This window comes from Sus scrofa, chromosome 4, assembly GCF_054392235.1.
Source record: "Sus scrofa isolate SSC_HxYL_T2T_F1_AM1 chromosome 4, Sscrofa_HxYL_maternal_Yorkshire_Landrace_v2.0, whole genome shotgun sequence".
NCBI classification, from domain to species: Eukaryota; Metazoa; Chordata; class Mammalia; order Artiodactyla; family Suidae; genus Sus; species Sus scrofa.
In genome coordinates, this window is record NC_139386.1 from 116,385,393 (window position 1) to 116,397,596 (window position 12,204).

Sequence of the window (12,204 nt, forward strand, 5' to 3'; positions counted from 1 at the left end):
GAATAATTATTTCCCCTTTACAAATCTTCACTTACACATGTGACTTTCTATCACTCATATTAGTTATCTTCATCTTGCTCAAATTGAATTATCTTTTATTTATATATATATTTTTGGCTGCCCCATGGCATATGGAGCTCCCCAAGCCAAGGATCAGATCCGAGCCGCAGCTGCGATCTAAGCCACAGCTGTGGCAATGGCAGCTCCTTAACCCACTGTGTTGGGCCAGGGATCGAAACCGTGTCCCAGCGCTCCCAAGATACTGCCAATCCTGCTGCGCCACAGCAGGAGCTCATGAATTAGCTTTTAAATTATCTTTTAAAAGGTATAAATCAGAATATGTCATTCTCCTACTTGAAAACCTTATTGACTTCTCATTTGATTTAAAGTAAAATCTAAATTCCCCCTACTGTGGCCCACTAAGCCCTAAACCACCTTGCCCTTCCTGTATTTTTCCCTCCAAATACACTGACATTCTGCAGACCTTAGAACTAAGCCTCAGGGTTCTCTCAGGGCCTTCTCCCTGGCTGTTCCTTCTGCAAGATTTTCCCCCCAGGCTCTTTAGATGGCTGGCTTCTTTTCACCTTTCAGCTTATTCATCACAGTATTCAGCAAGAATTTCTTCAGTTTTAGCTCTGTCAGGAACTGTTCTAGGTGCTGGGAATGTAGTAATGAACAAGACAAAACACAGCCCACCCTCCTGGAAATCAATTAAAACAAATAACAAGAAATATGCCAAGCTGTGATGGGTACCGGGCAGAGAATTCAGCGTAGGATGATGTGAGAGGAAGTGACCGAAGGACTGCTTTACACTGAGGGTCAGTGTAAGAGTGGCCAGCCTGAGAGGATGGTATTCAAACTGAGATTTTTAATTTCCAGAAGGAGCCAACTTTCCAGCAAAAGCTCAGGGAGGAACGCATTCGGCAAAGGGAATAGTGAGTGCAAGGACTAAAGCTAAAGCCTGTGGGACAAGCTTCGTGGGTTTGAGAACCCGGAAAGAGGCCACTACAGCTTAAGTGCACTGAAGGAGAGAGGAGCACACAGTTTGTGTGGGTCTTTGTAAACAGGGTAATGTGTTTGGACTTTATGGTCCAAATGTTATGGAAGCCAGGGGGAGATTTTGAACATGAGAATAATTTCATCTGTTTATATTTTTAAAAGAGCACGACGAAACAAAGCCAGAATTTGAGACATTCTACAAGACGGCTAGTCTGGACTCTTCAGAGACATCATTGTCATGAAAAACATCCAAAAATGTACATGAATCTTAATGAACTTCTAAATCAGAGAGAGAGGAGAAAAAGAAGAAGAGGAGGAAGAAGAAGGAGAAGAAGAAGAAGGGGAAGAAGAAGGAGAAGAAGGGGAAGGGAAGGGGAGGGGGAGGGGAAGGAAGGGGGGGGAGGAAGAGGATGAAGGGAAGAAGGGGACTATAAATGACATTTAAGAAACAACTGGGGGAGTTCCCGTCATGGTGCAGTGGTTCATGAATCCGACTAGGAACCATGAGGTGGTGGGTTTGACCCCTGGCCTTGCTCAGTGGGTTAAGGATCCGGTGTTGCTGTGAGCTGTGGTGTAGGTCGCAGACACAGCTCAGATCTGGCATTGCTGTGGCTCTGGAGTAGGCCGGAGGCTAGAGCTCAGATTAGACCCCCCAGCCTGGGAACCTCCATATGCTGCAGGAGTGGCTCTAGAAAAGGCAAAAAGACAAAAAAAAAAAAAAAAAAAAAGAAAGAAAGAAAGAAACAACTGGGGGAGTCCTGCTATGGTGCAGTAGATTAAGGCTCCAGCATGGCCACTGCTGTGGTGTAGGTCGAAGCTGCAGCTCAAATTTGATCCCAGGCCTGGGAACTTCCATATGCCTTGGGTGCAGCCAAAAAAGAAAGAAACAGTTGGGGAAATTTGAATATAGACTGCATATTAGATGATATTAAGGAATTACTGTTCATTTTATTAGGTATGCCATGGAGTTATCTTCATATAGATTTTCTTTTATTTTTAGAAGATGCAAGCTGAAATATCTAAGCGTAAAGAGCCATGAGTTCTGAAACTTATATTCAAGTGGCTCAGCAAAATGCATAAAAAGAGAGAAATACAAAAAAGATTAACAAATAGATCTAGGTGAGGATATATGGGGAGACATATATTCTTATACTGCACTGTTCATGTGCTATTATTTTACCTTTTCTGGAAATCTGGAATTTTTCAGATTAAAAAGTAGAGGATAAAATCACTCTGTAGAGTTCCACTTCTGACAGTAATGAAATAGATACTTTGTCCAACTCTTACACGGAGAATAACTGAAAATGCTTCCGAATATTAAAACAACAGAAACTTTATCAATGACACAGCATGAAAGTAAAGATCACTCAAAAGCTAAGAACTAGTAAAAGAGGTAAGGAGAACACCGAAGTCAAGTTTGTCTTCGCCAAACCAGGTGAACTTGAGTTTTGGTTGTCATGGTCTCATGAGGCCTGGTAAGAAAAGACAAAGTCAGATTCCTGTCAAGATGACAACTCTCATAAGACTCCACACATAAAATCAGGATTTCCCCCTTGAGGGCTCTTCAGCCTCTTTCTAGAAGACTACAAAAGAACATTGCCTATAATCAGCTTTAACAAAGGATGGAGGGGGAAATACGTCCTCTCTGATTTTTTTTTTTTTTTTTAACCAAAGTCAATAATCTATTCTACTTGCATTGTCCAGAAAACAAACAGAAAATTTACTAAGTGGTTTCAGCAAGTGGTGCTGGGAAAACTGGACAGCCACATATAAGTCAATGAAACTGGAACACACTGTCACACCATGCACAAAAATAAACTCAAAATGGCTTATGGACGCAAATGTAAGACAAGGCACCATCAAACTCCTAGAAGAGAACATAGGCAAAACATTCTCTGATATCAACCTTACAAATGTTTTTGCAGTTCAGTCTCCCAAAACAACAGAAATAAAAGCAAAAATAAACCAATGGGACCTAATGAAACTGACAAGCTTTTGCACAGCAAAGGAAACCATAAAAAACCCAAAAAGACAACTTACAGAATGGGATAAAATAGTTTCAAATGATGCAACTGACAAGGGCTTAATCTCTAAAATATACGAACAACTTATACAATTCAACAGCAAAAAAGCCAACAACCCAATGGAAAAAATGGGCAGAAGACCTGAATAGACATTTCTCCAAAGAAGATATAAAGATGGCCAACAGACACATGAAAACATGCTCAACATCACTAATTATTAGAGAAATGCAAATCAAAACTACTACAAGGTACCATCTCACACCAGTCAGAATGGCCATCATTAAAAAATCCACAAATAAATGCTGCAGAGGGTGTAGAGAAAAGGGAACCCTCTTGCACTGTTTGTGGGAATGTAAATTGGTACAACCACCATGGAAAACAGTATGGAGGTAACTCAGAAAACTGTATAAAAGAACTACCATATGACCCAGCAATCCCACTCTTGGGCATGTATCTGGACAAAACTTTCCTTGAAAAAGTCACATGCATCCACATGTTCATTGCAGCACTATTCACAATAGTCAAGACATGGAAACAACCTAAATGTCTATTGACATATGATTGGATTAAGAAGATGTGGTGTACACATACACAATGGAATACTACTTAGCCATAAAAAAGAACAAAATAATGCCATTTGCAGCAACATGGATGGAACTAGAGATTCTCATACTAAGTGAGGTAAGTCAGAAAGAGAAAGACACATACCATATGATATCACTTATATCTGGAATCTAATATAATGCACAAATGAACCTTTCCACAGAAAAGAAAATCATGGACATGGAGAACAGGTTGCCAAGAGGGAGGAGGAGGGAGTGGGAGAGACTGGGAATTTGGGGTTAATAGATGCAGAATATTGCCTTTGGAATGTATTAGCAATGGGATCCTGCTGCATAGCACAGGGAACTATGTCTGGTCACTTGTGATGAAGCATGATCATGTGAGAAAAAAGAATGGATACATGTATGTGTCACTGGGTCACCTTGCTATACAGTAAAAAATTGACACAACGCTGTAGATCAGCTATAATGGAAAAAATAAAAATCACTATGGAGTGGTTTCAGGTTAGTGGTACCCCCAGGCAACTAGCAAAGGTAAACCAAGTCACCTTTAGAGAAACCCAAATGCCATAAACTGAATGTTTATGTTGTTCCCCAAACTCCTGTGTTTAAACCTAATTCCCAGTGTGACAGTATTTGGAGATAAGGCCTTTGGATGGAGATTAGGTCATGAGGGTGGAGCTCTCATGAATGAGATTAGTGTCCTTATGAAGTAAACCTGGAGAGCAACCTCATCTGTTCCACCAGAGAACACAGTGAGGTGATGACCCTTTATGAACCAGGCAATAGACCCTCGCCAGACACTGAATCTGCCAGCACCTTGATATTGGGTTTCCAGGCTCCAGAACTGTGAAGAATAGATACTTTGTATAAGCCATCATGTTTATGATATTTTGTCAACCCAAGCTGACTATGACACCAACTTAACTCAGATTCAAACATTTCCACAGAAGAATTTCCAAGAGGGGGTTCCCTTCATGGTGCAGTGGAAACGAATCCGACTAGTATCCATGAGGACGCAGGTTCAGTCCCTGGCCTCGCTCAGTAGGTTAAGGATCCAGTGTTCCCATGAGCCTTGGTATAGGTCACAAATGCAGCTCAGATCTGTCGTTTTTGTGGCTGTGGCGCAGGCCAGCAGCTACAGCTCTGATTTGACTGGGAACTTCCACATGCCACAAGTGCAGCCCTAAAAAGTCATTAAAAAATTAATAATAATAAAAAATAAAAAAATTCCAAGAAATGTGAACTTGCAATCAAACCATAAAGAAACAAAGCATCTTATACAAGAAATAGCAGGAAAAACAAACAAACAAAAAAAACCCCCAAAAAACCCAGATAAAAGAATCAAACACATCAAGACTTTAAAACTGAAATAGATTATAGTTATAGATTACAAATAGTCATAGATTATAAATAAGTATATTTAATTAATATGATTAAAGAAATAAAATATTGAAAGTATAAACAGAGAACAAAGTTCTGCAAGAATGAACAGCCAGGTTAAAAAAAGAACCCAACAAAATTTCTAAACTTAAAAAAATACAATGGACACATCTAACAACTAATTAGATACCCTGAAGAGAGAATTAGCAAAGTGAAAGGTAGAACTGAACTAATTTTTTTCATATAAGAAATAATCATAGAGGATAGTTTGAGAAGATCTAACATGTGTCCAGTTGAAATTCTAAGATAAAAAGAGAAATACATAACATTTTCAACAGCAATTTTTCTTTTTTTTGTCTTTTTAGGGCCACACCTGTGGCACATGGAAGTTCCCAGGCTAGGGGTCAAATCAGAGCTGTAGCTGCCTGCCTACACCACAGCCACAGCAACACTGCATCCGAGCCACATCTGCGACCTACACTACAGCTCACAGCAACGCCGGATCCCTAACCCACGGAAGAGGACAGGGATTGAATCTGTGTCCTCATGGATGCTAGTCAGATTCGCTTCTGCTGAGCCACGAAGGGAAGTCCTCAACAGGATTTTTAAAAAGAAGAAAAGAAAAAAAGAAACGTACACCTAGACATGAGATAATGAAAATGCTTAGCACTTAAAACAATGAAATAACCTTAAAACCACAGAGAAAGGGTTGATTACCTCTACTGGAACAACAATTAGGCAGACAGGTGACTTTACAACTGCAAAAATGGAAGCCATAAGAAGAATATTTTTGATATTATGATCAGAGGAAATGATTCTCTCTACCTAGAATAATTTAACCAGTGGAAATATCTTTCAAAAATGAGAATGAAGGAGTTCCCGCTGTAACACAATAATATTGGTGGTATCTCTGGAGCATTAAGACACAGGTGTGATCCCCAGCCTGGCACTGCCCCAGCTGCATCGGAGGTCGCAACTGTAGCTTGGATCTGATCTCTGGCCCAGGAATTCCATGTGCCTTGGGGCCGCCAAAAAAGAAAAAAAAAAAAAAAAAAAGAATGAAATAAAGGCATTTTCGGGTAAACACAAAGTGATTTTGCCACCAGAGACCCTCACTAACTGAAGCTATATAGGTTTTCCTTCAAGAAGGAAAATGGGAGTTCCCGTCTTGGTGCAGTTGTTAATGAATCCGACTGGGAACCATCAGGTTTCGGGTTCGATCCCTGCCCTTGCTCAGTGGGTTAAGGATCCGGCGTTGCCGTGAGCTGTGGTGTAGGTTGCAGACTCGGCTCGGATCCTGCTGTGCCTCTGGCATAGGCCGGCGGCTACAGCTCCGATTCGACCCCTAGCCTGGGAACCTCCATATGCCACGGGAGCGGCCCAAGAAATAGCAAAAAGACCAAAAAAAAAAAAAGAAGAAGAAGGAAAATGATCTTGGATGTTGGTAAATAGGCAGAAAGGAAACGGTGACCATATTAAGTGGTAAATAGATAAATACTATTAACTGATGTCTGTTCTTTCTTGCCTTGTAAGTTCATTCACTCATCTATGCAATAACACATATGTTGAAATGCCTTTTATGTTGAAACACTATGCTGGGTGCTAGGGACATAGCAGTGGGTTTTTTTTTTTTTTTTTTTTTTTTTTTTTTTTGTCTTTTTGCTGTTTCTTTGGCCGCTCCTGCGGCATATGGAGGTTCCCAGGCTAGGGGTCGAATCGGAGCTGTAGCTGCCGGCCTACACCAGAGCCGCAGCAACGTGGGATCCGAGCCGCGTCTGCAACCTACACCACAGCTCACGGCAACGCCGGATCGTTAACCCACTGAGCAAGGGCAGGGACCGAACCCGCAACCTCATGGTTCCTAGTCGGATTCGTTAACCACTGCGCCACGATGGGAACTCCGCAGTGGGGTTTTTAACTGCACCATTTCCACATTACTTGATCAAACCTGTGTCCTGGTACTGACACTGCTGAGAGGCTTCCTCGACCATTTCGCAGTGCCTCAAAGAAGCGAGGGAGCAATGAGTGTGAATAACCCTAAACCTGCAAGGTTGCCAGGATAGAGCAAGCTTCATGGTTTTTGTTGTTGTTGTTGTTTAAAGATGAACCCAGATGGTTGGATTGTTCTCTGGTTATAAACGATACCATTGAGTCAACGCACCAGGTGGAGAGCAATTGTTGCTTTCTTTTCCGACACATCTATCAGAGGGGAACAGTGCTCCCTTGATTGAAGAAAAGTCAGAATATTGGGTATGGAGTTTCCTCAGCAAGAATGTGGACTTGGAATAAAAGAGGGGAAAAATTAGAGGGGAAGAAGCTTTCCAAAGGAATATCTAAGGAAAGGGGCCTGAGAAGGAGACCTCAAAATGTAGGGAAACAATCTCTTAACTGGCTTAATCTTTGATTTGAAATGTAGACTGAAGCAATCAATAATAATAGCTAAGATTAATTGGTGTAACGTGTTCTAAGCACTTTACATGTTTAATGATTATACCTGGTCCCTGCCTGATGTAAGAACTAAATGAATTAATACATATAAATTGCATAGGACAATGCCTAGTACATAAGCAGTAGATAAGTTTACTATTCTTATTATTTTAACTAATACTTCATCTTCTCAACAGCCCTGTGAAGTAAGTACTCATTTCACAGAATCTTATTGACTTCCCTAGAAGTAGACCCTGAGTCAGGGCTTTAGATCCACATAGTTTACTGATGGAGGGCTAAACAGGAGGAACCTGTAAGGAAAGGAGTGAAACAGGATAGGGAAGAGAATAGAGCTGAGCATGAGTAACTCCAAGGAAATTTTAGCCTTGGCCTGATTCATAGAGAGAGGGCTCTAGAGAATAAACCTCACCCTAGAATGAGGCCCCACTCTAGAGGTGGGTGCTGGCTTTTTGTTCCTCTGTATCAGGATAGGATGGGATGTAACTTCCCCAGGTGTGTGGCTGTTCCCTCTAAGGCAAACTCTACAGAGAAGGGGCAACTGGAATCCTTAGTCGTTGACCTCACAACAGCTGGGAGATGAGTGTTCTATTCAGTAAAACCCCTCTGACCTGGGCATCTAAACAGCATCCACCACAGCTGGTAAATAGCAGCGCCAGTGTGACTCTCCCTACACTGCCTCTTGGGAAGTCAAAAGAAAGATGATAAATGGAGACATATGTGACTGACAAAGGGAGAGTGTTAATAGTAAGTATTTAAAGAGTTCTTATATGCAAACCATTGCCTTTGGAATGGATAAGCAATGAGATCCTGCTGTATAGCACCGGGAACTATATCTAGTCACTTATAACAGGGCATGATAATGTGAGAAAAAAGAATGTATACATGTATGTGTGACTGGGTCACCTTGCTGCACAGTAGAAAATTGATAGAACATTGTAAACCAGCTGTAACGGAAAAAAAATCATTATAAATTTTTTTTTAAAATAAAGAGCTCTCACAATGAAACAACCCAACAGAGAAAAGGAAAAAAGGAGATAGAAAGAAAAAACACAGGGACCAACACTTTATAATGGAACTTCGACGGACCACAATGAGCCCATCCATGAAATTCAGCTTCACTAATGTTCCAATAAATGCAAATTAAAACAACAGAACACCTGTTTTGCCTATCAAATTGCAGATTTTAAAGAACGATAATGTTGGCGAGGATATGATGAAATCTGTCCTTTCACAGGCTGCTGTTGGAACTGAAAATTGGCATAACCATTGTGGAGGGAGACTTTATAATATATATCAAAAATTTCAGTACTTCTTGATGAAAAAATTCCATATTTTGTACTTTGCCTACGTAAATGGTTGGACAAGTGTGCAAAATAAATGAGCCATTCACATCACATCACATTTATCACACAATCATTCACCATGCAATTGTTTTTAATATGGAAACATAAGATAAAACTTACATGCCCAGAGGATCAGTGAAAACAGTTCTTGCTCATTCATACAATGGAATATTATGCATCCATTAAAAATGATGGTTTATATTCTTTTCCATTATGGTTTATCACAGGACATTGAATATAGCTCTCTGTGCTCTGCAGTAGGACCTTGTTGTTTATTCCCTCCATGTATAACAGTTTTATATCTGCTAGTCCCTACCTCCCACTCCACCCCTTCCCTAACCCCCTCCCCCTTGGCAACCACAAGTCTGTTCTTCTGGTCCATGAGTCTGTTTCTGTATCAAAATATTCTTTAGGAAAAAAATGATGACTTAGGTATACACTGGTTGACATAGAAAGATATTCTCAGTGTTCTGGATTGAGTTCTTTAAGGAGAAGTTAATTAAACTTTATATATATATATTAACATGTAACACATTTTACAATGTGTTCATTACTTTTTGATTACTTTTTGTAATTTAAAAAACTAGTCATATTGTGGATAATAGATAAGTGAAAAAAGGTCCGAGGTAATTCACAGATGAAGAAATAAAAATGGCTAATAAACATATGAAAAATGTCCAACCATACCAGTTATCAAAGTACTTCATATTAAAACAACATTGAAATAACTTTTTGATTGACAAAGATTTTTTTAAATGTTATTGTTCAGTGTTGCAGAAAGAGTATATATATCATATAAAGCTCCCAGATTGCTACTGGGACTACATGCTTACATAGATTTTGGTGAAGTCAATTTGGTATATGTATTAAGAGCGTTAAAATATTTTTACTTTGTTCTAACACTTTCCCACCTAAGAATCTATCCAGAGGAAATAATTTAAAATATAAGCAAGAGTGTTTATGATTATGCTACTATAACACATTGAAAAATTGGATACAGTCTAAATGCCTGTCATTAGGGGAATGATTAACTACAGTACAGACATAGAGTGGATATAACTTTTTCTTTTTATGGCCACACGTGTGGCATATGGAACTTCCCAGGCCAGGGGTCAAATCAGACCTATAGCTGCTGGCCTAGGCCACAACCACAGCAATGCCAGATTAGAGCCACATCTGTGACTTATACCACAGCTCGCTGTCAACGCTGGATCCTTAACCCACTGAGCGAGGCCAGGGATCGAACCCACATCCTCATGGATACTAGTAGGGTTTGTGACCCCCCTGAGCTACGACAGGAGCTCCAGATATAAATATTTTTAAAAGATATTTATTTCAAAGTTTTTAATAATGGGAATGCATTCTTGATGTTAAGTGAAAGAAAGCAAATTGCAAAACTGTTTATAAACCGTGACCCAAACTATGTAACGCATGTTTAATTAACACTAGAAAGAATTATGCTGAAGCATTTGGACTCTTTACACTTTTCTCTGTTTTTCACATTTTCTATAATAAACAGAAAAACATAAAGGAATTTTTTAAAAGTTTAAAAACTAAGAGCAATATTGTGAATTTGTATATTTTCCACCCCACCCCCACAAGTATGCCTCTCTGTCATCTCCTTCTGGTGGTTTCTATAAAAAATACTTGGATATGAAGCAGGATTAAATATTTAGGAATAAGTCTCGCAGGGGAGAGAGGATCTGTCTTATGCTGGGCTGACCAACCATTCCTGGACGGAGGGGGTCCCAGATGCAAGACTCTGTCTTAAACCCAGGACAGGAGTTGGTAAAGGCAGATGAGCATGACAACATTTAGGGCTTGTGATGCAAAGAAGGTAGGTGTAAAAAGCCTGTCTGAGAAAAAGAGAGCAGTGAGAGCTTAAACCAGGAAACGAGCCTGCGTTCTTTCATAGGGTTAACCTCTGGGGTCCTCAAAAGTCGAGGTGGTCAGAACCATAGCTTAACAGAAGGTCTGAGGGCTGCCTGTTAGCAAAAATTCAAGGGCTCTTATTCACATGGTGTCATGTTTGAAAGAAGTTGCACAATGAAATGTATTTACTACCCTATTATTCCAAAGATCACTTAGGAGGATGGATTGCTTAGAAAGGAAGCGAGACTGTCTTATGACTACCCTAGCAATCTTCTCTGCGTCCGACTTCTAAGAGTCTGTTTGCCTCTGGGATAGTGTGGGTACTCAGATGTTCTCCTCTGAAGATGATACCCACTGTTTTATGATGCTATTATCAGTTTTAATTATGGGATTGCACATGTGCCTAGAGGTTTCCTTTGATGAGGAAATTATGCAAATCTCCCTCTTTTTTTTTTTTTTTTTTTTTCATGGCCACAACTGCAGCATATGGAAGTTCCTGGGCCAGGGATGGAATCTGAACTGCAATGCTGGATCCTTGACCCACTGAGCCACAGAGGGAACTGCAGGAAGCATGCAAATCTTAACTGTATCCATTTGGAATTCTTTATACTTTAGTAGCAAGACTCCACCTGAGACAGGTGTCACTGACCCTTCCCAAGCTCTCCTTCTGTTTTACATCAATAGGGCCTCAGGAGGACCAGGAATTCAGACACAAAGGGCTAAGTCACTTTTTCGGAGGTGCCTCACTTCCCTCCCGGTTAGCTCAAATGCCTCCCAAAAAGCCAGGGGTAGTCATCCTATAGTCACTCGCTAGCTAGCTTGCTGGAGGGATTGTGTCAAAAAGAGTAGATCTTTTAAGACTATTGAGCAACACGACCGCGCCAGCAACTATGAATTCACCTCATTGGTTCTACTCGCAGTTAATGATAACTGCTCACCCGCAGACCACAGGCTTCCCTTAAGACACTCATGCTTTCTCAGACCCCCTTAACCCCATTCAGAAGGCACATACATGTCTCCTCTCCGTCAAGCTAGGTATAAAGCCTTTTTTAAGTCCAATTTTCTCAATTAAAATTTCTACACTTCTATGTGTCTTTCCCTGGGGGATGGGGAAGAAGATTGGACATGGACCGAGGACTCCCACGTGTCAGACAGGGAGCAAGGCACTCTAGGTACTTATCTCAGTTAATCCCCGCAAATACCCTTTATCTCCATTTTGTGGATGAGGAAACCAAGGTTCAAATCACTAAGATGCGTTAATCAAGGTCTTCATCAAGGAGCAGAGCTAGGAGTCCCGGTGTTGTTTTGCTTTGTTTTGTTTTGTTTTTAGAGCTGTACCTGGGGCCTATGGAAGTTCCTAGTCTAGGGCTCCAACTGGAACTGCAGCTGCCCACCTACACCACAGCCACAGCAACGCAGGATCCACAGCTCACGGCAACGCTGGATCTTAACCCACTGAGGGAGACTAGGGATTGAGCCTGTGTCCTCGTGGATACTAGTCGGATTCTTAACCTGCTGAGCCACAATGAGAACTCCCAAGAGTCTGGTTTTTTGAAATGGGTGCTCTTCCCC

General features: G+C 40.8%; 1 protein-coding gene across 23 annotated transcripts in view; it reads left to right on the forward strand.

Annotated features, from left to right (window-relative positions):
- The first annotated feature begins 7,979 nt into the window (after positions 1–7,979).
- The window catches only part of AKNAD1 (AKNA domain containing 1), a 54,466-nt gene continuing 50,241 nt past the window's right edge, over positions 7,980–12,204 (forward strand). For 13 of the 23 annotated variants that reach the window (XR_014844607.1, XR_014844608.1, XR_014844594.1 and 10 more), the window contains exon 1: positions 8,000–8,161. The gene's annotated coding sequence lies outside the window, so the exon portion shown is untranslated. Of the gene's footprint in view, positions 8,162–12,204 lie in introns of all 23 variants that reach the window. The other 10 variants (XR_014844602.1, XM_085023783.1, XM_085023771.1 and 7 more) reach the window with 6 other exon arrangements.